Raw genomic sequence first — 26,982 nt, forward strand, 5'->3', positions numbered from 1 at the left:
TGGAAAATTCTTGCGTACAGATATATATCTACGTACTATATGGATGACCTCTAAAGGCAACTGAAAGATTTAATGAGATTTCTTTTGTTACTTCAGGTGGTAATGTTGCATTAGACATGGGCCTAGAACACCTGATTAAAGTTGTGAAAATGCTGAAAAAAAGGCTTGGACCCCATCAAAAGGACGAGAAAATATTGGACAAATATCTCAAAGCACTAGCCTACAACAAAGCGCTGTTGGAAAACTTTGATAAACAGTCAGGAATTTATAAAAGATCTGGAGAGCACAAGAAAGCTTCGAACTTAAAGGACAAGCTCAAAATTGTAGATGAACTACTGAGACAAGAAGCACTCAAGAAAAAAAAAGAGAGAAAATATTCCAACTTCCGCAAATGCCAAGACAGTGTCCTGAAAAACTTTGATATCAGTGACTACTACAAATGGATAAGTGACCATAAAAACCAGATTGCAACTCAAAAAACTGTACGTTAGTAGAAACATTCTATGTTGAAAATATTTTTTAAACTAATTTTGTAACACATCTTGTTATAAAGCATTTCTTCAGACTTCTTTTGTTAGCAATTGAGTAAATTTCCCAGTTTACAAAAAAAAATTACTCATTAAATTTCAATTTAATTTTGTTAAATTGAAAAAAAAGGGGAAAAATTTAAAAAAGGGTCAATCAGAATCTTGTGAATCATCCAGTTGCTTTAACATGATAGAGTCACTAAGTGTGTCAGCCAATGATGGATCGTTTGCAATTTCATACCACTCATCACCAATGACACTTGTTGAGGTATAAAAATCTGTTGTATTGTTTAAAAACAATGAGTCCATCTCAATGTCCTCAAATAACTCCCCAAAAATTTTTAATATTTGAATGGCTTGTTCTCTTCTCCAAACAAATCCGAAAAAATACACATCTGCAACAGTAAAAACTTTAGTGGCATTCTTAATGATTGACCTAATTTGGAAATCATCAAATTCCATGTATGGGGAAGGAATACCAACAGGTTTAATATCAACCTCTAAAAAAGTGTTTTTGTAAGTTGTAAGTCTCTCCCTTAATAGATCGAGGTTAGAATCTAAAATCACACGTTGTTTGGTTGGGCTGCTATTCTGGCTCTGTAGTGCAAACTCAATAGGGTTCCACTTCTTTTCAGGACATTCACACTTAAGGGCACAGACATCGCAGCACTCACAACCACATGCAAACTCAGACTGATTGGATGCTGAAAAATTTGATAAGATCATATTTCTTCGGCATTTAGATGATTCTTGTACAAAGTCTCTCATTTTAGCATCAACTTTGCTTGTAAGCGCACTGGTATAAAATAGGCGACTTATACTTGGCTCACCATTTCTACCGATACGCCCACTTTCCTGCACAAATGAGGTAATTGACTTTGAAGGACCAAAATGGATAGACTCATTCACACCTCTGCAATTCACACCCATACCAAAAGCTATGGTGCAGATCACAACACGCAAGTGTGTATCCTGCTTGGTCACCTGATCAAGAATATGACTCTTCACGGAATCAGGTGACCCCCATGGAACATGTCTACCCTTCTCAATCTTGGATCTGGAACAGCACCACTGTACAAATTTTGGCCAAGATTTAAGGTAAAAATGTTGAACAAAAGTGCACAACGTTTACGTGTTTGACAGTAGATCAAGCGACGCTTGGAGGAATCACCATTGTTCACAATATCTTGAATTACGTAGGCAAAAATGATGGACAGACTGACTTTAGGAACCATTTGTACCTGATAATAAATGTTCTTTCGGTCAGGATCAAGAAGGACTCTTGTAAAATCATCTGGTGTCAGCCCAAGTGACTCAAAAAATTTCAACTCCATTAACCGTGAAGCAGTTGCAGTGAAAAGCGCAAACGAAATGTTGTCACCTAGCAAGGTCCTCAATTGAACAAGATTGGCATAATACTTCCGGAAAACTTTCTTTTTGAAATCAGCAAATCCCCTGAAGAGAACAAGGACAAAAAGGTAGGAAAATGGAAGATGATTTTGTTAAACATGAGTTATATAATTCACTCAGGAGAATTGGGTGACAGAGCAGCATATGCATTTCGCCCTTATATATATAGTATGAAAATATATATAAGTTTTTTTGAAAATATATACTATTAACAATCTTTTCACTTTTAAAAACATTGACAAAACAGCAACAAGTTAACAAAATATCATAAGAAATTTCTTCTTGTCATTGTTTTGATGCTGGAGTTTTTAATTAATTCAACATGACATCGTGATCTGAAAAAGGTCTACTCAAGAGTATATACAGCAAACACATAAATAATGGAAAACTTTAAAGAGAAAATTGCCAGCACTTTTCAAAATTTGAATCAATGCTGCAGTGAATTTGATTAATACTTGACACTAACCACTCTGCCATTACATAGGCCTCGTCGATTGCAACACCAATGCAGTGTTCTTGGAAAGAAGACGAGGAAAGTAGCTGTCTCAGTTTTACCTTCGATAGCATACTTTCTAGCGAGGTGAAGACTAAAGAATAAAATCCTTGTTAAACATCATCCAGGACAGAGTCAAGATTCTCGGTTTTCTGGTGGATGGCTACAGCTGTTATAGGGGTTTTCTCTTTAAGGTATTTGACCTGGTCTTCCATTAAGGAGATTAATGGGGAAACAACAATGAGTGTCGAGACCCCAAGACATTGCTCATTGACACAATCAAAAAACCAAGGAATGCCTTGATAAATTATGGACTTTCCAAAGCCTGTGTGTGCACTAAGATATATGTTTTTACCCAAACAAAATTCCTCTATCAATTCGATTTGTTTTGGGTGAAACTTCTCAATTCCAAACACATATTCTTCCAAAAATTTAACAGTTTCATCACGAGTAAAAGTAGCCATCTTGTTTTGATTATGTTAGCAGGCCGTTTGTTATGTTTTCTTGATTATGCGTGTACTCAGTGCGCATGTGCGGGAAAAGATTTCTCGAAATATTGGAGTTGTAACAAAAGCTCATATCCCGAAGAGAAGAAGGTTTAACGCACGGAGCGAGGGAGATATGACGTAGCCTACTTAAGGGCTCTGACCATAGTGAATTTTTCATAATTGCCGTCTTTAAAATGTGTTTTCTAACTGATGTAACCAACAAAACTATGGCATGTTATACATTTTCTGTTAGACAAACTATTCCTGAATCTGAAAATTAAAAAATTGCAATGAAAAAATTTGATGAAGAAGAAAATGAAGACTTTTGCGAGGAAGAGTATTTCAACTTTGAAGAGCTTAGTTTCGACGAACAAAAAACATTTTGGAAAAATTTTCGCTGTAAATGGTGTATCTTTTACTGAACAATAAAAATTTTTGCGGAAAATCTTTGTAAATGCTTCTTTGTCTCGAAATCTTCAAAATAGTGGTTTTTCATAAATTTTTCATCTGGATTTTGCTTAAAAAAACAGTCATAACTTTTGACACATCTTTTTAGAAAAGTTTTCCGCAAAATTTAAAATAGTTGAATTCTTTGCGGACAGTGTAAATGAATTTTGAAACAAAAAGGTTAATTACCCATTAAAACTTGGCACTTTTTATAAAAGAAGGTGATGCAACATATTATTAATGTCTTTTTAAAGTTCATAACGTCATTTCTGCAATTAAATTCTTAATTAATCTGAAGGGATTTGATTAAAAAGCAATTTATAAAGGCAATTCTTTGATAAAAGTGTTAAAGAACCTAAAACATAACTTTTATGTTCAAATACTAAAATCAATTTTCCGACTATGGTCAGAGCCCTTAATATACGAACTGAGCGTTTCCGTAACACTTTTTTCCGTACTGCATATCTCAGTGGAATGTTCTGGGAGGTAATATACGAGATCTACCTTCAATTAAAACTTTCAAAAAAGCAATCTATGAATTTTTGAGACCCAAGCAATCTCATGTTTTTGATGTTCCTGACATTCAAGGAGTGATCTTTCTTAATCGACTTCGGGTCGGTTTCAGCCATCTCAACGAGCATAAATTTAGACATGGCTTCCGCGACACTTTAGACCCTTTCTGTGGTTGCCGAACTAACTCTGCTGAAAACACTCAGCACTTTCTTCTGCACTGCTCTCTATATTCCCATGCAAGACAATCTTTGTTCGACAAACTTCAGACCCTAGGCATTATTTTTCATCCGCTACTTAACCCTCCTTTTTTCTGTCGGCTTTTATTATATGGGGATGAAAGTTTGACTTCAAATCTAAATAAATCTATTCTTTGTTCTGTTGTTGAATTTCTTAACGAAACTGGAAGGTTTAGCGGTGCTTTAGGCTTTTACCTAACAATTGTAGGTTCCTTCTCCAAGATTTTTTTTTCTTTATTTACTTATTTATTTATTTTTTACATAGTCTAGTACCTCTGGCGATATAACGTTAGTTCCTAGCGGGGGGAGGGACTATATTTTATGTTTAAGTAGTTTTGTAATATATGTTCGTAGTGTACACGTGTTTTTGTTTCAATAATGAAAAAATATATAAGAGCATGTAAAAACTCCAGCTTGTCCCAATCGCTTGGACTCTTTGAAGAAATTGAGAGGCTTTATTTGTAGTAAATTTTACACATTTTTCATATACTCCTCTGGCTTCTACCAAGAATCTAAATTTCTAACATCTAATGGTATTTTTGTCTCAATCACTCACAGGGAACGCAAATTTGTTCGAGTTAAGGAAATTTCGGGTTAACTGAAGGGAGCACAAAACTCAAGTTAAGCGGAGACATTTGAGTAGTAGAGGTTCGAATCTTATGGAAACTCAGCTGTATATACATTTTTTTGCTAGTTCAACAATTTCGAAATCTGATGAATTCGTACACAGCTGCGTATCTGTTTACTCCGCCTCGGGCTAGACCTCCGTGTTCGATTTTATCTAAACTAACCTTAAATAGTCCCTTTTTAGCAACCTTGTGTAGATAAAATTTTATTATAGCTTCAATGTCTCAAAATTCCTTTGAATATAAGTAAGCTCTGAATTCTGCTTAAAAGATCAATTTTTAAAAAGAAGCTACGTTGATCTTTATAAAGCATTGTCATTTCCAGACAGGCATCTACTTCTAGTGTTCGATAAAAATACTTTAACTTATCACTCTGGGTGTACGGGGATTATCTCCAAGATAGTTGTTTTGCTTAGGGAGCTCTCTTAGTTGTTTTAGAAAAAAGAGACGTGCCCTTCGAATAAATATTGACTTTATCTAAAGAATCAATTTCAGGTGATGCATAAAGTTTTTGTACCCATTGATGCAATACAACAAAACATTGAAATATTTGCCTTTCTCTTTGTTTTCTAAGTAATGGAATACGGAGTTGGAGTAATCTATAGAGGTCAAGGGCAAGTCTAGACGATGTTATCGTCCGTTACAGTGATAGTAAAGGCGGGAAAAATGGCGGTATGGCGTTATGGCGGTATACGGAAAAAAATCGGCGGGAGAGTTTCGAAGAAACGGACGATAACTCTTTGGCATAAAAAAAAATTTGCGGTTTTGCTTGGACTAACCAGTGAGACTGGTTAGTCGCTCCGTGGTGAAAACCGCCTGAGTTTAAAGGCCGAGCTTGGTTCAAACGATCAAAACACGCTGGTCACTGGGAAGAGACACAAGGACAAGATGGATCTATGGTTTTTCTGTGAAAATCCAGCCCATTATGGATTCTTTCTTCTTGGTTCATTTGTTTTATTGAGACTACAAGATAACTTAGTTTAAGGGAGTACTTTTTCCTCAAGTATGCTTCTGTAGAAGCTGTTTTAAAATGATTTTTCAACAAGTCTACATACAGCAAAAAGACACAGAGAAACTAAGTAAGGTAAGTCAGTTTGTATATTTCTTATGAATCCTATGAATCACAGGCAGCGTTTCATTAGATATGTGAATACCCTCATATCTCCACTCTTAAAAAGTTATTTTCATCTGGTGTTAGCAGTTCTTTGACAACTTTGAAAAATGTCAAACAAAGTACTTATTGTCAATTGTGGACTTTAAAAGACTGCTTTTAACTTTTTGTTCGAACACTTTCACATTTTCTCATTTTGATTTGAATTGTCGAGAAGTTCAGTTACCTAGTCGTACCTGTAAAAATTATCAGATTATTATTTTAAATTTTCTAGGTAAGATTGAATCAGAAATTCAGAAATAGGATGCATGGGAAAATATGGCAGTAATTTGCAGAGAGCACAATACAGAAATGAAATATTTGGCACATCATCCTGGTTTATTATTGAGATTCGGGTTGAGATTTTAAGACTTGCAATATTTCACGACGTCCTGGTATAATTTGAGATTATAAATTTATTTCACTTCACGTCGTGGTTTAATTTGAAATTATAACTTATTTCACTTGACGTCCTGCGTACAATTTGAGATTATGACTTGGAATATTTCACCAACGCCCTGGTATAAATTGAGACTGTTACTGAAATATGTCATCATGATATGCAATTTTTCACTTGACGTCCTGATATAATTTGAGATTATGACTTGGAAAAATTTACATCAGCCTTCTGGAATTAGTAAGAGACTGTAATACAGTATTGTCGGAAGACAGTTTAGAATCATTTGTTTATTGGTTATGATTGAATTACCTATTTATCAGTTTTTGTAAATAAGAAATTTAATGTCATTTAAATCTGCCTCAAGGTTTTTACTAATTGGTACTTTTCCATTTTAAGCTAATTTCTGGGGATTTCTTAACTTTTCTCCTATTTCATCCTCATTTTTAATGTCTCTTTTTGGGTAGAAAGAAATCAAATCAAATCAAAGTAAGATCAACATACTGCAAAGCTTACAAGCTGGAACTTTTTTACTTTTTCCCTGCAAAAGTTATCATAAGATTTTTATACGAATTTATTTTATACGAATCATCAAGGACCTCAAGGATGAAATCTCACTGCCTCTTGTTAATATTTTTAATTCTTCTTTTCACTCTGGTACCTTTCCAGATAAATTAAAGTTGGCCAAAGTAATTCCCCTTCATAAAGGGGGCGATCAGTCAATCCCAAAAAATTTTCGTCCAATCTCTATTCTTCCCATTTTTGACAAAATTCTAGAAAAACTCATGCATAAACGCCTAACATCTTTCTTTGAGACTCATAAAATTTTCAACAAATCACAATATGGCTTCCAAAAAAATAAGTCTACCTCAATGGCTATCCTGGACCTCTTGGAGAAAGCATCTCAGGCTATGTTGAAAAAAGAAAAATCATGTTGCATTTTCCTAGATCTGGCAAAGGCATTTGACACAGTCAGTCACGAAATACTCTTATCTAAACTTGAACACTATGGTGTAAGAGGTATATCTAACAGCTGGTTTCGTTCTTACCTCACCGATCGTAAACAATGTATATCTATTTCAAATTCTATATCAAAACCTTTATCAATTAACTGTGGTGTGCCCCAAGGTTCAATTCTGGGTCCCTTGCTATTTATTATTTACATCAATGACATACTGCAGTGCTCCGAAAAATTTGATTTTGTGCAATTTGCTGATGACACTTGCCTCTTCCTAAAAAATAAGAACAAGGCTACACTCTCTGAATCCGCAAACACAGAACTTTCCAAGATAAGTGACTGGCTTGTGTCAAATGAACTCAGCCTAAATGTTGCTAAATCTAATTTTCTTTATTTCAGTCCTATCAAAAATGAGGAGCCACCACTACTGAAAATCCAAGGAATCGAAATAGAATGCAAAGAAGTGGTAAAGTATCTTGGTATTTTAATAGATAATAAATTAAATTGGTCTCACCAGACTAAATCAGTTGAACTGAAAATCTCTAGGGGTATAGGAATTCTTCACTCAACCAAATTTCTAATTCCAAAGTCTCTTATTTCAAACCTTTATTTTAGTTTTGTCCAATCACACCTCTTGTATGGTATATCAGCTTGGGGTTCACCTCTCACTTGTATGTCAGACTTAGTAAAAAGATCAGATAAAACCATCGAACTAGTCAGTAAGTTAACCGACCTTAAATTATTGCATATTGATCAGCTCTATCAACTAGAATGCTGCAAGTTAATTCTTAATCAAAAACGTAAAATTTTACCATATAACCTCTCTAAAATCTTTGATTTTGCTAACCAAATTCATAACCAAGGCACTCGTCAAGCAGCCCTTGGTGGTATGCACATTCATCACATTAACCGTCTCTTTCCCATACAAGCCCTTTCTTGCAGATTTTGGAACACTCACTGTTTAGAAATCTATGATCCTGAAGAAACCAAATCAACCTTCATTAATAAACTGAAGCAAAAATTCTTGCAGCCCATTGAAGGACCTTTTGTTTATATTTAGTCCGCTCGTTTCATTAGTTCTATGAATTATTTTTGCTGTTTTTTTCTCTGCAATCAATGATTGTCGTTGTTGTATTTATTTTATCTTGTTCTTTCTATTTATAAACTCATCCTCTTAAAGGAACGATACTTTTCTTTTTTTTTCTGTCAAAAAGTTAAGAAAGATTTTCCCTTATTTTTCTTTTTTAGTTGTCAAATTGTAAAGTAGCGTTGACTTTTATTAGCCTTTGTTGCTACCTGTTCGTCAACTTGAAATAAACTATTACTTACATACATACATACATAGTTAACATAAAACCCAACAAAATATTTTCTAGTTAATTTTTTTTTTTTCTCTTCGTATAGAAGTGTACATAGCTCGAAAACCACCCATGGTTAAACCTTATGTACATAGTTTATTCTTCTTCTATAATCACAAAAAAGATAAACAAACAAACATTTTACAGACGTTAGGCTCACAAAGCTACCGCCCTGTGAGCCTAACGTCTGTACTATGTAAAACACTCGAACACATAATTCACAGTCACATAATCAACCATTTAGAGCAGCAAAACATCCTCACTGACCGACAACATGGATTTAGAAAGAAACGATCCTGTGAGACACAATTAGTAAAAACTGTTAATGATCTAGTCAAGATATTGAATGAAAAAGGGCAAACTGATGCTATACTTTTGGACTTCAGTAAAGCTTTCGACAAAGTTTGTCACCGCAAGTTACTTTTAAAGCTAAGCTTCTATGGAATCAAAAACAACTTGTTGACTTGGATAGAGGATTTTCTCAGTAACCGAACCCAAAAAGTACTCGTTAGAGGCGTAGAATCACCAGAGGGAAAAGTAACATCCGGAGTCCCACAAGGATCGGTACTGGGACCCCTGCTGTTTTTAGTATATATAAATGACATATCATTAGCAGTGACATCCTCAGAGATAAGTCTTTTTGCTGATGACGCTCTACTTTACAAATCCATCAAATCAATCAAAGATGCCAGAGATCTGCAAAATGACATGAACCACCTTACCCAATGGGAAAAGGACTGGTCCATGGAGTTTGATGCTGACAAATGTAAAGTCCTGCGATTTACAAATAAACACAAAAAAACTGAAGAAACATATTCAATCCATGGCTACAATCTCGAATTGGTAAAACCAGCTAAATATCTAGGAGTGATCTTGGATAGCAAATTAACATTCAACAAACATATCACAACAACGTCTGCAAAGGCTCATAACTGTCGACATTTTTTTGCAACGAAATCTTCGAATGTGTGACAAGGAAGTTAAACTCCAATGCTACAAAACCTTTGTACGGCCCATAATCGAATATGCATCAATAGTATGGGACCCAGTAGGAAATCTAAAACTCAATCGACACATAGAGTCTGTACAACGAAAATCAGCTAGATGGATTTCTAATCAATGGCAACGAGAAGCCTCTCCAACTAGTATGATTAAGAACCTTGACCTGCAAACATTGGAGCAGAGGCGTACAGTCAAGCGCTTAACATCTCTCTACCAGTTTCACCATGGAATCAAGTTCATGCCTCCTAATACCATTAAACCTCAGAGATGCAATGATCTTCGATTTCAGCCAATCCAAGGTGCAATTCAACGGTATACCTACTCCTTCTACCCATACACAATCAAAGAATGGAATATGCTTTCAGCTGGTCTGGTTAATGCTGAGTCGTTAGATATATTTAATGATAAATTAGTGGCCTTCCTCAAATAGATTATTTTCTTAAGTTTGCTTCAAATCTCAGTGTTAATTAATCTTGTCTTGTCTTATCAAGTTTTCAAAATTCTTTCAGTGATGCGTGATTCAATTCAACCTTGCAATCTAATTTATTTCAATTTATCTTATGTTTTATATATTAGTTAATAAAATGTTTTTACTCAGAATTGTTTTTATCCTTCACATATTTTTATCGTTCACATTTTTAGCCTTTTAGTTTGTTTTCAATGTCAATACAGCCATGTAGCTCTTTTTGGTAACCAATTAAATTCCTCAGTAATCTAAGTTCTTTTTTCTGCAATATTCAATTACCTCTTAATCCAAAGTGGTTGCCTTTTTATTAAATTCTAGATTTTATTATATTTAGATAGATTTTATTTTATTACCATTTTATTTTACATTCAGGAAATTGTACGTATGTACCCTCTGAATTATTGAATAGAAATAGAAATAGAAATTTTTCATCCACTACTGTAAAAATTTTTATCAAACAAAACAGGAAAGTCACAAATTCGAATTTGCAAGTATTTATAAAACTGTCAATGATTTGTATACATATCCTTTGTCTTTGAGCAAAATGGTGGTGGGGAGAATATACTATAGCTTTTTATTTACATGGACTTTAATATATAAAAGGGGTAAATATAAGGATATAATCCTCAAGCAAAAAACAACAACAAACATTGAAACAACCTTTACATGATTTGATGTTTTTTAAGAAATTTGTAAGGTGAAAGTTTAGATAGATATCCTTGTTGCAAAGAAATTACAAACTTATTAAAGGAATGACTGCTCATAAAAATTTGTTATTCTAAGAAAAGAAATTGTAGTTCAAAGAAAATATAAAAGGAATAAAAGGGAGAGGGTATATATTCAAAAAGAAAGATATCATTTCTTGGAATCTCAGTTTCTTTCTCCCGCCTCTTTTTTTTTGTTTTGATTTTTTCGAATACCGAACACAGTTGGCCTCGCATACGGAAACTCCAATTCATACAATTTGAGCTGTTTTTGTATTTTGCGCCAAAATCGTATAGTCTAAGACTAGCAACTCAAAAAAAGTCAAAAAAAAAGTCAAAAAGTCAAAGAAAAAGTCAAAAATTCTTAGAAAAAAGTCAAAAAGTCAAATAAAAGTCAAAAAAAAGTCTTGAAAAAGTCAAAAAGTTTCTTGAATGGGCGGATGGGTGGAGCAAAATTTATGGGCGGTTGGCGTTTTTGGACAGATTTGGGCGGAAAATCTTAGGCGCCCGAAGGCGGTGGGCGTTTTTGTCGGGAAAAAGTCAAAATGGAAGTTTGAAAAAAGTCAAAAAAAAGTCAAAAAGTCAAAAAAAAAGTCAAAAAGTCAAATGAAAATTCAAAAAGTCAAAAAGTATCGTACACCTTTTTTCAAGTGATTTACCCCTCGATTCGCAACGTAGTTTATGAAAAGGTCTATTATTCCACCCATCTTAGTTAGAAGATTTTGATTCTAGATTTCGACCTCGTGTAAAACGACTCTGTTTTTTTTTAACTTGAAAAAAGCACCCCATTCTTTGGGTGAATAAAGCCCTAGTATGTACAATTTTAACACAAAACTTTTTTTGTAAGATAGTTGTTCAAAATCGAATAATTTTGGAAATGTTTACTTTCAGCTCCCTCAATATCCCGCCACATCCCGCGTGAGCTCCCTCAAACAGCATGACTTTTGAGATTTTGGAAATTTTTATACAGTGTGTCAAGAAAAAGTGGCGAAGAGATATCCTCATAATTTTATTTTGCACCCTTGCATTCCATAAAATCGATCAGACTGAAAATCAGCATTAGCTGGTAAAATGTTATTAGAACAAAAATGTCCATAACTAACAATATAAGAGATGTTGGGTACTGAACTATTCTCCCATCTCGATTGACTGTGAATTTACAGGCTAAAAAAGAGGATCGTGTAGGGTTTAAGAGATTCTTTTATTCTATTTTAACTTCTTAGCAATAGATTTCTGTGGAAGGGACAAAATACAATTAACCGTTAAAACAAAGAATTAAAACAGTCACAAAAAGGAAAAAGACTCCTCTTTAACGGGATGAAATTTTGCGGGTTTCGGGGATGGTGTCAACCGTGAAATTAAATTTCGATAAACTTTGGAAATGCCTTGTGCACGAAAAATTTTGAACAAAACTCAAGAAAAATCAAATAACTAGTCTTAAAACGTTTACTGGCACTGTTCAACCGAGAAATTTCATCTCCCATTTTAGTATATTTTTCATTTTATTCTGAAAAGGTTCAAAAACCATAAACTCAGGATATCTGGAGCCCTTTTTGGAAAAAGTTTGTCCGCAACTGATGATGGTAGTTTGTTTCTGTCCCCCAAAATTCTTCAGATCAAGGAAAGAAAGGAATAGGTATTAATTATTTCACCAAAATGTTACTGTGTTTGTTATTAAAGGATGCGAAAAAGAGAGTAATGGCCGGAGTAATGGCCGTTTCGGAGTCAAAAAAGGACAACGAGTTTGTAATTTATTGATGATATATTTCGTGGTGCTCTCCTAGCACGCACAAGATAATATGATTGATATGACGTAAAATAATGGTACAGTACTGCCTCGAAACAACTAGTACACGTACTCTTAGGTTCCAAATAAACACCCCCCCCCCGCTTGTTAATTTTTCGAAATTTTTCCAAACCCCCCGGACCTTATTAGAATCCCCCCGTTTATTAATCTCTAAGAATATTTTAAGCTATTTTTATCTTATTTTTGGGTTTCAGAAGTACAATTAGGCCTCCCCGTTTATTAAAATCTAGAAAATTTTCAACCACCTCCCCCCCCCCGTTTATTTGGAACCTAAGAGTAAGCTACAATTAATCCTTTCGGAAAGAAAATTACCTGTTTTTTCGAAATATTCTTGCTGGGACAAGAATATTGCTCGATCGTAAAGTGTGCAGAACATAATGTGAAGATGTGAAGAATTGCAAATGCCTGACGTGTCATGCCAACAAGCCAGGATTCGTTGACGTTGACGTTTCGTCTGGTTGAATTCGCAGATAAGGTCTCTGGAAACGAAGCATCCGTTTTCGCACCTCGTCCGTCGTAAACTTTCTACCTGTAAACGATAAAAGTAATTACAATATAACCCTCTTAAGGGTCAAGAAAATAATTAAATTAGTTCTCGCCAAAACAAGTACCTTTCATGGAAACCGAGCTCTTCTCGACCCGGTCGCTTTAAAGAGAATAGATAAGCACTGCGCTATCACTTGTATTGTTGATAATAATAATTTATATTTCGGAAGATTTTATGTTTCTAGAAAAGTCACAGTCTTAAAGATTAAAATATTCCACTTACCCGACACAAGAAATGTTTTTTTCTCTCGCTTCTTCGTACCATCCGGCAATACATTGATGGAGATGTAGTCGAATTCTTGAGGTACAATCAGCTTACCAACAGAATAACGACCCTTTAAAATGAATTATAAGTGGTATTTTTTAACCTAAAAACTGCCAAGTGACATTCTCTACAATTAAGCACAAAAGAGTATATAATCTTTACCTTAAAAGTATAGTTTAAAATTTGAAGCAATGAATTTGATGGAAAGATTTTGTAATTTGGAATTGTATAAGTACCTCTTTGATCAATGACTTAAGATTTGCGTTGAGTTCGAGAGTGCTTTCTTCAACAGGGACTGCAACTTCGGAATCCAAAATCCTAGAATTACACAATATTAAAAATTTGAGTACTAACAGGTACTAAAGGCAATTTATTTAATCACTAAGTACGTACTTTTTGTGAAACAGTTTTTTTTCGCTAGTTAGTGAATCAAAACTCAAACAGGATTTCCACAGGATATCGTTTCATTAGAAAGAAACCAGTTTCTCAGTTCAAATTTTCTGTAATTTATTACACTTGTCAAACCGTTTTACTTCAAATATTGAAAAAAAAGCTGGGATGGCTGTTTGTTTAAAAAATTTCAACGAAAAAAGGTCATAGGGAAGAACCAAAACCTGTTTTGAAAATACCTTATCTTGGCTTTTCTAATACGACGTGTGTTGTTACCAAAAATCACGAAATCGGACAAGTCAACACCATTCCTTTCCAAAAACGTTCTGACCACCTGCCCAGCGTTTCCAGGAACTTTACCTAAATAAAGAAATCATAAGATGAGTTTCTCAAATCAATCTCACAGGAAATTAGTAGAAACATTTAATCAAAAATAGTTGATTTAATAGTGTGCACCAGTGTACACAGGTAAAGTATTCATATCCATTACCTTGAGCATTTTTGAGTTTAAACTCGTCAGCTAGTTTGGTAAAATTTAAAGCAGATCCATAAGGTAAGCCTCGAACCTAAAAAATATCAAAATTTGCAAGGTGAATATCAAAATTCACAGTAATGATCAGACAGAGAGTTACAGTCCTAAGCAATGAACAGCTCAACTCAACGTCTTTTTACTTTTCAAAAGCTTTGCATGACTTTCTCCTATGAAACATATTTCAACTTCTAATAGTATTACTTTTACTACAAAGAATGTTCACTGCATTCCAAGAATGTGCTTAATCAACCTTTTTCCAAGGACTAAAGACTAGGAAGGCTTGAATTTTTTCTTCAATACACAGTAGATAAAATAGAAATATATAATTTGAGCATTCAGCAAAACAAAAAACCTTTTCTAAACATTCTTCTGATTTCCAGGTGTAATTATTGCCTATATGAGTGCGTGGTCTCTTTCTACCTTCTGCTATTGCTTCCCTCTCTAGGTTTGATCTTCTTAATGCATCATCAAAGCTCTCAAAACCTTTGGTTGTTCTCACTCTACTTGCTGAAGCTTTGGACGTTGTTCCTCCTAATGCACTGGATTTAAAAAAAATAAGGCTGTATGATACTTTTGATACCTACTAAAGGTGACATGGCAAAGATGGATGGTATCTTAAAAAAAACTTGTAACTGTAGGGGTTGGAATAAGAATGAAATGAAGAGTTTCAAAAGATGAATTAGCATAGGAGCTCAGGCCAGGAAGCATAAAATGTCTAAGGTAAAAGCAGCATTAATGAGACCGCAATATAAAGCAAAGATATTTAGGACGACGAATTTGAAAGAAAAATTTAAAATTTCACATGAAACCCTTTCAAACCTCATAACTGATATCTTCTTCCAAGTGTTTTCTATATCCTTCTTTGCTTGAATCAATAACTTTCTCTCCTTCTTTTCCAAATCACTTCCACTCTCAATGCCAGCTGCTTCTGCGAACTTCCATTTATATCTCTTCATGAATTCCTCATCCAATTCTTTGACCTTCTCGTCAACGGCCTTCTTAACTACATCCTCTTTTTCCTTAAATATCTTTGACTTTGCTTCCTTGCCTCTCAGATTCATATTGTTAACTGGATAAAGTCGAAAACCCTCAGCATGGTTCTTGAGGCACTCATTACAAAGAAACAAAGTATGCTTGACTTTCTTTCTATCATCAAGCTGAGCCCATGCATCTCTACCAAACAAACTCAAAATCTCCTTCTTCTTTTCTTTCGAACCTTTGCCAAGTCTCATTAACACATTCTTTATCTTTTCATAGTTCCTTCTGTACCACACATAATCAACATTAGAAGTGTCACACATTTCAAACAATTCACAAAAAATTCTAAATTCTGCTTTCAATCGTGTTGATGACTCAACAGTGCTCAAGGATTTAAAAATTTGTTTTGCACCTTCAGCATTCAGCTGATACACAGCAGCCTTCATGAATCCGCATGTTTTTGGGTCAATGATGGACCGAGAAGGCTTTTGCTTGGGCATGACAATATCAGAAAGCAACAGGTCTTATCTTTTGATGTTTTCACTAATGCAAAAAAAATAGTAAAAGGTTAAAAAAAGAACAACATAATTCTATCAGAAATTCTCTTTCCCTGGTTCCATGATGAAAATCTGAAGATCTCCACTGACTATAGAATAAACAGAAAAGAGTATGGAGATGAGGCACAACCTTGAGGAAAAAGGCCACCCAAAAACTTTAATTTCATAGCTTCACACCAAAAAGTTAAATTTGATATATTGATTTAGTTAATGGGATTATGTAAGATTTTCATGGAATTTTTTTAATAACTTTCAAAAATAACCACTCACTTTAAAAAAGTAAATATCTTGGAGCAGACAATCTGTGAAATGTAATGAACAATGAAGTAATAAGTTTGAAACAATTTCTGTTTTATAGATCCTTCAACATAAAATTCAAAATATTCTTGTGAAAAAGGATGAACAATTTTATAATTATTTGATGTACATGAAAAAAAAAAAACATTTTTGAAAAAATATGTACTAAAATATCAAACAATGGTTATAAAACCACATGGAAATAATTAGATCACATAAAACTGCCACACAAAAAACTTTCAATAATCTATTATACAAGAATGAAGAAAATTCCCATCTCAAACATAGACTTCAGGAAACTTAAACTAAAACTGAGATGAAAATAGAAATAAATTAAACTTGCAGCTGTACACTTTAGAAAGGCCTTGAGATCAGTACTAAATCTGTTAAAGTTAACACATTTGATTACACGGTGGTATTTCAAAACAATTTAAATTTTTTTTACTATCAAAAGTACTAAAATTTAAAAAAATCTTCCAAATCCCAGGACCCACTCGAGGTTCACCTTAAAATATGCAATTGCTTTTAATAATGAAAAATCTATAAAAATTAGGACTCTTTTTTAGTATTTTCCCAATGTTTGAAAGATCGCAATATGTCAGGGGATGTAATTCTTTTGGAAAGCGTTTCTTGCATTTTTCGCTGTAGTTCTTGAAGCAAGGAATTTTCTTTGTTAGCAATAAACTGGTAGATGTGACCCAATGAATATATATCAGTAGCAGTTGACGTTCTAGACCCAGGAACGTTTCTCAATTCATGCGCTAAATATTGATACTTTGTGTTGTACCGGTTTCGTTGGGCACCAGTCAACCGGTAAACTTCGGGATTGTTTCTTTTGGTAGCTTTACCAAAGTCAATTATAACAGGGGTCAAAGTAGATCGCAGTAGAACATTGTTGACTTTTAGATCATTATGCAAAATACTTTGCCGGTGAATGAAAACAAGTGCTTTGATCAGTTGAAAACAAACCATAGTCCAATGTTTTTGATCAAGAATGTCATCATTTTTGGCTTTTGAAATTGTCATAGGATGGGTGTTGTAAAGCACATATTCCATCACTAACTGATGTTCAAAAACTCCAAATAAATGGGGAAAAAAATTGGAACCTTGAAGCTGGAATAAAAATGAGGCCTCGTGGTACGCATCAAAATATTTTGCTGAATTTCCAGATTTGATGGCACATTGAATACCTAACTGGGTCATTCTACCAATCTTGACGACTCCAAATGTCCCTTTACCGACAAGATCTTCAGTGAGCTCAACAACTTGGTCAGACAATTCAGCTTGTCTCAACTTAGCACAACTTCTTTTCTCCAAAACTCGACTTTTTGAATAAGTACTAAGATAGTTTGATTGATGACATACTTTCTTTTTGAGAGAATCTAGTTCAATATGGGATGACCTAAGATCAGATTTCATTTTCTCATTCAACTTGTTTAGCTTTGCATTTTTAACAGCAATTTGGTTGCTCTCATCTTTCACACCTGCAAGCTCTTGCTGGATTTTCTCTTTCTCAGAGTTCACATTTTTAATTTCGCGTGTAACTTCTTCATTTATTTCTTTGACATCATTGAGCTCTTGCTTCATTTTCTCTTTTTCATAGGTCACATTTTCAATCTCACGTGTGACTTCTTCATTTACTTCATTGGCATAATTAAGCTGTTGTTTAATTTTTTTGCTTCTGTCTTTGGCATATGCTTTTTTCTTTAACTTGCGTTTTCGGTTTCCTTCCTCACTTCTTGATGACATGTTTTTCTACTTCCAATTGATAAAAATTTACTTGAAACTACTTCTACAGATAAAAAGTACTGTACAATTTTAATAAACTTCCATAGACACATTTTTCCAACAATACCGTCAACTGCTCTAACTTGAGACAATTGGTCGAAACATGGGACTGTTGGATATCTGGCGCTTTATAAGCCTACTCAGTGCGAAAGAGAAATTGTGTATTCTTTTAATACGCCGTTTATCAACTCAAATCAAATGACTTTGGAGGTTCATGACACCATGTTTTGTGAGATAGTCCCAAGATAGAGCAGTTGACGGTAGCAACCATCAATTATCAAAAACATTCCCATTTTGGATGAGCTAGGGGTCAGAACCAGAAAAAAGGATACACAAGCACACAAGCATCAAGGAAAACTTTATGCCAAGCTAGCCATTGAAATGACCATACCAAGAACCACTACGTAATTGATAGAAAAAAATCTTTCAGAAATTAACCTTTACAAATTCATAAAACCAGTGAAAACTTTTTAAATTTTACGTAAAGCTAGCCATTGAAATGACCATGCCTATTCTAGCCATCAAGTGACCAAGAACCACTACGTAATTGAAAGGAAAAACATTTCAGAAATTATATTAACCTTTAAAAATTTTTGAAACCAGTGAAAACTTTTGAAATATTACGTAAAGCTAGCCATCGAAATGACCATGCCTATTCTAGCCACCTAGATGACCAAGAACCACTACGTAATTAATAGGAAAAACATTTCAGAAATTATCTTAACCTTTAAAAATTTTTGAAACCAGTGAAAACTTTTGAAATATTACGTAAAGCTAGCCATTGAAATGACCATGCCTATTCTAGCCACCTAGATGACCAAGAACCACTACGTAATTAATAGGAAAAACATTTCAGAAATTATCTTAACCTTTAAAAATTTTTGAAACCAGTGAAAATTTTTGAAATATTACGTAAAGCTAGCCATTGAAATGACCATGCCTATTCTAGCCACCAAGACGTGACCAAGAAGCACTACGTAATTGAAAGAAAATACCTTTCAGAAATTAACCTTAAAATAATTTTAAGACCAGTCGAAACTTATGAAATCTTACGTAAAGCTAGCCATTGAAATGACCATGCCTATTCTAGCCACCAAGATGTGACCAAGAACCACTACGTAATTGAAAGAAAAAAAACCTTTCAGAAATTACATTAAAAACCTTTAAAAGATTTTAAAACCAGTAAAAACCTTTGAAATCTAAAACGTAAAGCTAGCCATCGAAATAACCATGCCTATTCTAGCCACCTAGATGACCAAGAGAACCACTAAGTACGTAATAAAAAGGAAAAAACTTTTTGAAAATAGATAGTAACAGGTTGAAATGTTGTGGTGATGCATGCTAACCATTGAAATGACATTCTCTGTTAAGTTAACTTATGGAACAGTGGAAAAAAATGAAAACTGTTATATACTTCGTATTTACTCAGTAACCACCTCTATATAAAACAACTGCACCCCTTCCAAAAACTTACTTATTATCCTGTTTTGACAATTGTGTGATTAGGCAGATCTAAACATTACATTACTCAGAATCAGCAGTATCCAAAACTTAATAATTATTGATATTAAATTGAAGGATGTAAAAGGTTTATACTTACACTTTCAAAATGCTGCTGATGCTTGATATTAAGCTTGTTTTTTTTTCAAAGCAACTACCAGTAGAAAAGTCAGCCAGTCACTACCACCAAATTCGAAAATGTTATCTATTTTACCGCCTCCTTCTTTGAAAAGATTCACAATAATTGTAGCGGGAAAACTTGACGCGATTTGATTGGCTAGCTGAATCGGTACCAAACTACTATGAGTTAGTTGTAGGGAAAAAGCCGCGAAGCGTAGCTTGTATACAGGATTTCCCGTCTGGTCTGTGAAATTGATAGAAAGGATGTTTCCGGGACTTTTCGAAAATAATCATCATATCAAGTTTTGATTGCCCCTTTTGCTTGACATCTTTTGCTGAAGACCTATTAGTTTTAATACACCATTCGAAAGACAATAAAAAATACTGACTTTTGACGTCTAGGCAGATGTGCGCACTATTTCGCCCGCGCGTGCAGAGAGCGTCAAAATCAAAGGTAGCCGTTTTTTGTGTAAACAAACTAATTATTTTGGGATCTACATGCAAATTGTACCATCTGCCTAGACGTAAATCGATCAGCCTTTATATAAGCTTTCAAGATAAACCATAAAACTTATATGTGTCAGGCAGAACAATTGACGCAAAAGTTGAAAAACCTTCAAAAATACGGGATTTCTTGAAACATGAATTTTGACTGTTTTCCACACAAACCATCCATTATACCCCTAAATTTAGAATACAGAGTCGTTCTATATCATAGAAATATAAGTTTTAACGTTATAAGATGTGTTAAAAAAGTCAAGGAGTGGACAAAAGTCACAAATTCGTCAAAATCAAAAAATCCGCGAATATTCTACGGACCCTTATTTGCGATGAGGGGCTTGTATCGTCGGTTTTCGACACCTAAGCCCATTATACTTTCAATACTAGACTTTTTATGTATTTTATATCATTTAAGCATGTTTGATAGCCTTTGAACCCCAAAATACATTACTATGGGCTTGTATCGTCGGTTTTCGACACCTAAGCCCATTATACTTTCAATACTAGACTTTTTATGTATTTTATATCAGTTAAGCATGCTTGATAGCCTTTGAACCCCGAAAGACCTTACTATGGGCTTGTATCGTCGGTTTTCGACACCTAAGCCCATTATACTTTCAATACTAGACGTTTTATGTATTTTATATCAGTTAAGCATACTTGATAGCCTTTGAACCCCGAAAGACCTTACTATGGGCTTGTATCGTCGGTTTTCGACACCTAAGCCCATTATACTTTCAATACTAGACGTTTTATGTATTTTATATCAGTTAAGCATGCTTGATAGCCTTTGAACCCCGAAAGATGTTACTATGGGCTTGTTCGTATTGAAATCCAATAATAATAATGGATATCATCGAGAGAGAATCAAGTATAAAATACAGAGAAACAACGATTCTATCAGTATTTAATCAATATCATAGTTTGGACACACTTTGACTGCAATCGTATGCTAGTTGACAGATATTCGAACCGAGTCAAACCGTATTTATTTGTGAGATTTTTTATTGTCATGGTACACTTTTTGATCGATCTTTAATGCTTTATTTTATGGTATTAATCATAAAAGTTGGAAATTCCTCTATCTATTTGAAACTAACCACATGCAGTTGAGTCCACGAAAGATGCAACGGATTCTAAGGGCTGACCTCTCTACCTATAAAATTTTTGATTCCTTTAGGAGAGAAAAAGTTAGGAAAAATCACTTCGCGCCACCGAAGTTTATCTGGCGAGTGATCACTTTTTGCTAATCAAAGGAAGTGTTACAATAGATCTTATCGGAGCTTTTGATTTTTCTAAAAAAGCGATGCATTGTGGGATTGTCTTGGGGTATTACAAAAGAAATCTCGTGGGATTTTTATAAAAATTCTGGATTAAAAGTAAAATTTCCGCTAGATTTAAAAAAATACACCACTCGAAAACACAGAAATTGCTAAATCCAATCCGTCATAAAAAATACGACGTACATTTTAAGGCTTCACTTTTTCTTACCTGAGAAAGGTTAAAGATTCGCCTCTAGCCCTTTGGTTCTATTTCATTAGAAGGACCCAATAACAACAAGAATAGAGGGATGTTTAAAAATAAAACAAGAATTGCAAAATTGCGACTAAATATTTCCTTAAAAATGAAGGTCATTATTGACATATATAAAAAAGCACACATAATAAAGTATACATATATATTTGTCCAGAAAGAACTGGCATGTTGTTTGCTTTAATTTGGTGTTTAAAAATATGTACTTATCAGTCCTAAAAAAAATACAAATTTGAATATAATGAGGGCAATTTATAAGTCTGGTTAAATGTTACTTTATTCACAAGATTTAAGGATTACTGAAAAAATACTACTGCAGATGAACTCAACTCAAAAACTAAAACTTTACAATAAATTTACATTACGACAAAGTAAAAATCTATCTTTAATAGCAACAAAGAAAAAAATGTGGCTCAAAGTTTTAAAGCATTTAAATAGGTTGTAAACAGTAGACCTTTTTTTAAAGAGGCAGCCATATTGAATAATTATGTACTCCAGCATAACAATGATACAGCCATGCATAATTACTGTATCATGCATATTTTAAAAATTCAGTAGGTATAGAGAATTCAAGATTTGAAAACAGACACTGCATTGGTTTACAAGACTAGACTAGAAAAAAAGGTTCTCTTTTTTTTGGTAATCAATACACCGTTTAACAGGTGTCGGTTGCGCACGCGTATGAACACTAAAGTGAGCATTTATTTTTACCTACCGCCTCTATGGTGGAGATGGCTAGACTGTTAAACGGTGTATTACAACAAACAACAATCAATATACCGTAACAGGATCCCACGGTGTAAACATTATCAACCAACAAAATCCACACCACCAAAATTGTAAAAATAAGTCAATATAATTTCTATCAACAATTTCTCGTAAAATGTTTTATTTCCAACATTCTGACTGTCTGATACCAATCATGGCTGGAGTCATCATGTGTAAGAGTGACTGTGTATAACAACAAAAGTTTATTGAAAATTTTCTCACGGTCATGGTGAAGCTAAAGATTTATCAACCAAACAAAACTGACGCCAAGTCAAATTTGTCGCTTAAAAATTTCCATGAAAATTACAATCAAAACTTTATCTCATAAAATGCTTTTTTCAACATTTTGGAGGTGTTCAAAGTTGTTCCTTCAAAGTTAGAGGTATCATATGTAGAGCCAATCAATACATGAAAAGTCATTTGTTATCCCATTTATCATGAGATATACAAGTCAAGAAATCAAACAATAACCAACAAATCATGTCTCTTCACTTTCATGTCACATCGTGTTTATATGGGGTAACCAGAAAGTTAATCCACAAGAACAGCCATCTTCCTTTATTATGGAGTGTTCCAAAACTATTGGTAGGTTGTTTGGAAGTAAAGAAACCCACACAGTTTGATTTATTTTAAAGATTTAACTTGGTGAAAACAAACTGCATCTTTCTAGCAAAAACTCATGTTTCAACCTGCTACATAACAATTGCCAGTCGGGTCTGCTACTAACATGTAATAGTTTTATTATAACCGGGCTTGAGAATCCGTAAGGAACTTGTAACATATATCAGGAAAACTTTGCTTCGAATTCCCATGAAGCCCACGGCTAAGCCCAAGGGAAACATTGCTTGCTGGGCTCGCCTTCTCGGCTGCCGTAATCTTGGCACGCAGTAAAAATGGTAGAAGTGTAGCGAGTGGAATTCTAGCGAGTGGAAATACAAGCGAATCGAATAGAATGGACCGAATGGAATGGCAATTTTTTATCTATTGCAATTAATTGAAATAAATTAATTGGATATGGATTGATTCCCACAATTAATTGGGCCAATTCTAAAGTATTGAGTATTCAAGATTTGATCATTGATTGACTGTTTTTTCTGCATCAATCAATTGCGAATTGGGCCATTCCAGAATTTGTTTGAAACTGCTCTGGGCTGGGTGGGGGCGACATGATATGGGATTTCATTCCGAGGCAAAAGTGTGCAAAATTTCCAAGGTGAGAGAAGGAAATGTATGAATTTCTGATGCATTTTGCGAAAGTACATGGATTTTCATTGGAATTTCCAACCACCACTGGAAAAAAAATCTGCAGAGACGACCTAGACGGGGGTTCAGTTATCATCAGTTTGGGTTAGGATTGGAGCTTAAGAGTCACAATATAAGGCCGTAAATTACACGCTATAGGTAAGTATTTGTGAATGACAACTTTTTGCCGTGTCTCATTGCCATTCATTAATTATTGGCACAAGCGGTTAGGCATAGGGTTTGTAAACCAAGGTTGCTTGCATTTGGTGGTTCGAGCCGGGTCAGAGACCTATTTCACCAGTATATACGGGCAAATTTCAGAAAAATACTTAGAAAACAGTTACAAACACTACAGAAAGTCAGAAAATCAGGATAGTAGATAGGAAAGTAGAAAATAGGGTGAAAATAAGAGAGGATCTGGTGGATGATATTGTTTGCCAAACGGTGGTGGTAGGGGCTAAACCATTTTTGCTTGATTGATTTTTCAAAAAATACTGAGGGTTAGCTTGGGCGGTCATCGAAAAAATGCTCTGTTCGCGTCGCAACAGGTGTTAAAAATGAATGCGGGCGGACGGGCAATTGAAAAAATTACTGGGTTTTTTTAAATCACATCAGTCATTCAGGGTCGGGTGGTGATGCGAGCGTCAGAGCAATTGAGAAAAAAGCTCTACTTTAAAAGAACAAATTGTTTTTCCCGGATTTTTTTCCGCATCTCTGCGCCGGAAAATCAGCGGAAAATATGATGCAGTCGGGTCACGTGAATAGAACAATTTTTCAATGACCGCCTTGCTAAGGGGGCTAAGTATTGTGTAATAGAACTGGGGGCAGAGATGATAGGTTACATTTATTTTAAAATATGTTTAAAAATTTTGCTTTTGGGAAGGATTTAGCCCTCTTGAAAATTTTTTTTGCCTGCGCCGCAATAATTTTATTGAAAATTTTCATGAAAAATTTCTTTGATATTTTGCTTTGTGAAGGTGGGGGCTATGTTTCTAGAATTTAGCCAGGAGCTATTTTCCTTATCCACCCCTGAAAAATGCTGGGGGCTGGACCCCTCTGCACACTATGGCTATCGAGATCGATTGTGATCAATAATATCATTTTTCAGCCCAATAACAATCAATCGATCAATCGATAAGCAATCGAGTCTTCTTCCTTGAAATGATTAGCAATTGTCAATGGATCATCAACGAGCAAAATCAATTGACATCTATTCTACACTGAACAAAACTGTCAGGTGTTTGTCTGGTGTGTTACCCTGATGTGGAGTCGGGTAACTTGCATCAGTAGAGGGAAACTTGCATAGCCATTAAAATGACTGACCAATCAAAGCAGCAAAATTTCAAAACAAATTAACTATGCAGCTTCGCTCGCAGCTCTGCTCTAGCATTTTGTTTTTATTTAACTTTGTATTTTTAATGACCAGCAGCCAGGTCATTCATTTGAGGGCTATGCATGTTAGCCTCCATTGATGAAAGTTACCCGATCTCACAGTATAATGCCAAAAATCTTGACACTAAACTTTTCTTAAGCATTTTGTCACAACCCTCTGACTCTGGGACAATTGATTTACGACCTGTCCAGTGATTGGATTCACCAGTGGTAGATTGTTTTCTCATTCGACACTAGATATTTCCTGTCAGGAATTTAGTATGGAATGGGATGTATTGGGAAAATGTGGCAATAAAGTGTATAATTGTGTTTTTTTTAATTTTGAAATATTCAGTTCCAAATTAATTGCTCTGAAAACTTGGTGTCTCTAGATTCAGAGGCTTCATCCTAGCTGTCTCTTTACAGCATTGAGCATGATTACTTTGCCCTTACCCAGTATATACACACAGGATAAATAATTTGTCTGTAGCTAAATATAGCTGTGGTTGTAAAAGTGATTTCCAGCAGAATCCATAAAGCAAGCTAACAATATATATAATGGTTCAGAATAGACAGATAGCATTTTCACCCCCCCCCCCTATGTTTGGGTAGGGGGTGTGTGTGGTCTTCAAATTCTCATACAACCCAGTGGAAATTTCAAGCACTTTTTCGTGGCTGTTATACAGTCAAAATAATTGAATTGAGTTTTAAAACTCAATATTTGACTGCAACCCTGTAAGAGAAGGGGTTTGAAAAAGTCTAAATTATTAGATGTTTATATAAAATGAATTTGTCAGTGTTTTTTTGTTTGTTCCTTTGGTTTTTACAATTGTTTTCTTTGAAAAGAAAAATAGATTTCAGCTCAAATAGCTTTCAGTTCAAATAGCATTCAGTTCAAATAGCATAGCGTGGTTTAAACCACCCAGAAAACTGTGGATTCATAGGGGGTGTTCAGAAGTTTGTCAATTCTTCAAACCATTCAATTCTGAATCAGCAAGTCTTTTGGATTTGAAATTTTGGACAAGGGGGATAAGCCATAAAGGGTTTACTTTTTAGAGAGTTTCTAACGTATAATTTTTCAACTCTAGAACAACCAACTCTCATAATTATAAAAACTATGCAGTGTGCTTTTTTTCAAGGTCCACTCACTGTTAAATAATATAATTGTTATGCTACTCTTACAAATATTTTAGATAATACTCAAAGATGCCAAATTTAACTTATAATCACCATGGAAAAAAGAAGTTGCTAGGTTCTACAAACCTTTTGTACAAACCGACATCAATAAAACCAGTCCAGGAAGATTGAAAAGAAAAAATCTTTTAATTCTCTTGAAAATGTGTCTATTGTATTGTCAAATAGACTGTTGGCATTGAGTGAATGAATCCAATTAGCATCAAGAAAAGGAGGATCGTGTTATATTTTAAACATTTTTGTCCACTGATGATGTCACGCAGTTACGCCTCTGGAGACTAATAACATTATCCCAGAAACATTTCTTTTGGAAGATTGATAGAACGTGTGAATCTGTGTGGATTATATTGTTGCTGTAATGCTACAACAAAATACCAGTATATGAAAAAGAACAGTTCAATGTGGAATGTCTGGTTGTTGCCTGATTCATATAATGGAATGATGACAAACATTTGTCTGTCTCTGCCCCTCCATTTATAAATTTACCAACCCTTTACTTTTAGAAAAAGTTTTTGTGTTATGACAGTACAGTGTACAAAATCTACAGAGAATATTTTTAAGCTACTCAGAATAGTGGGGTTTTCTTTATGAAGAAATAAAATAAATGAAACAAAACTTTAAAATTTAGATGATAGAAAAACATATCATCCCATGCTTCAATTATATTTGTTGCTAGCATTCACTTTATCTAAATCTAAAACGTTATTTTTATTCATTTGTATTATTTGTAGTTATTTATTCCTTATCAATCAATAAATTAGTCTTGATAAAAGCTAACATGTTGTATACATATTATCCAAAGAGTTCTTTTTGAATCA

General features: G+C 34.3%; 2 long non-coding RNA genes across 2 annotated transcripts in view; one reads left to right on the plus strand and one right to left on the minus strand.

The window, feature by feature from the left end:
• The window catches only part of LOC136813092 (uncharacterized), a 196,719-nt gene that overhangs the window by 20,117 nt on the left and 149,620 nt on the right, over window positions 1-26,982 (plus strand). The window lies entirely within an intron of this gene.
• LOC136813087 (uncharacterized) lies at window positions 7,274-8,283 on the minus strand. Its single transcript, XR_010847434.1, has 2 exons — window positions 8,058-8,283; window positions 7,274-7,519 (listed from the first exon to the last, which is right to left on the minus strand). It is a non-coding gene; the product is annotated as an uncharacterized lncRNA (long non-coding RNA).

This window comes from Clytia hemisphaerica, unplaced genomic scaffold (assembly GCF_902728285.1).
Source record: "Clytia hemisphaerica strain Z4C2 unplaced genomic scaffold, Clytia hemisphaerica genome assembly, whole genome shotgun sequence".
In the NCBI taxonomy this organism is placed as follows: domain Eukaryota; kingdom Metazoa; phylum Cnidaria; class Hydrozoa; order Leptothecata; family Clytiidae; genus Clytia; species Clytia hemisphaerica.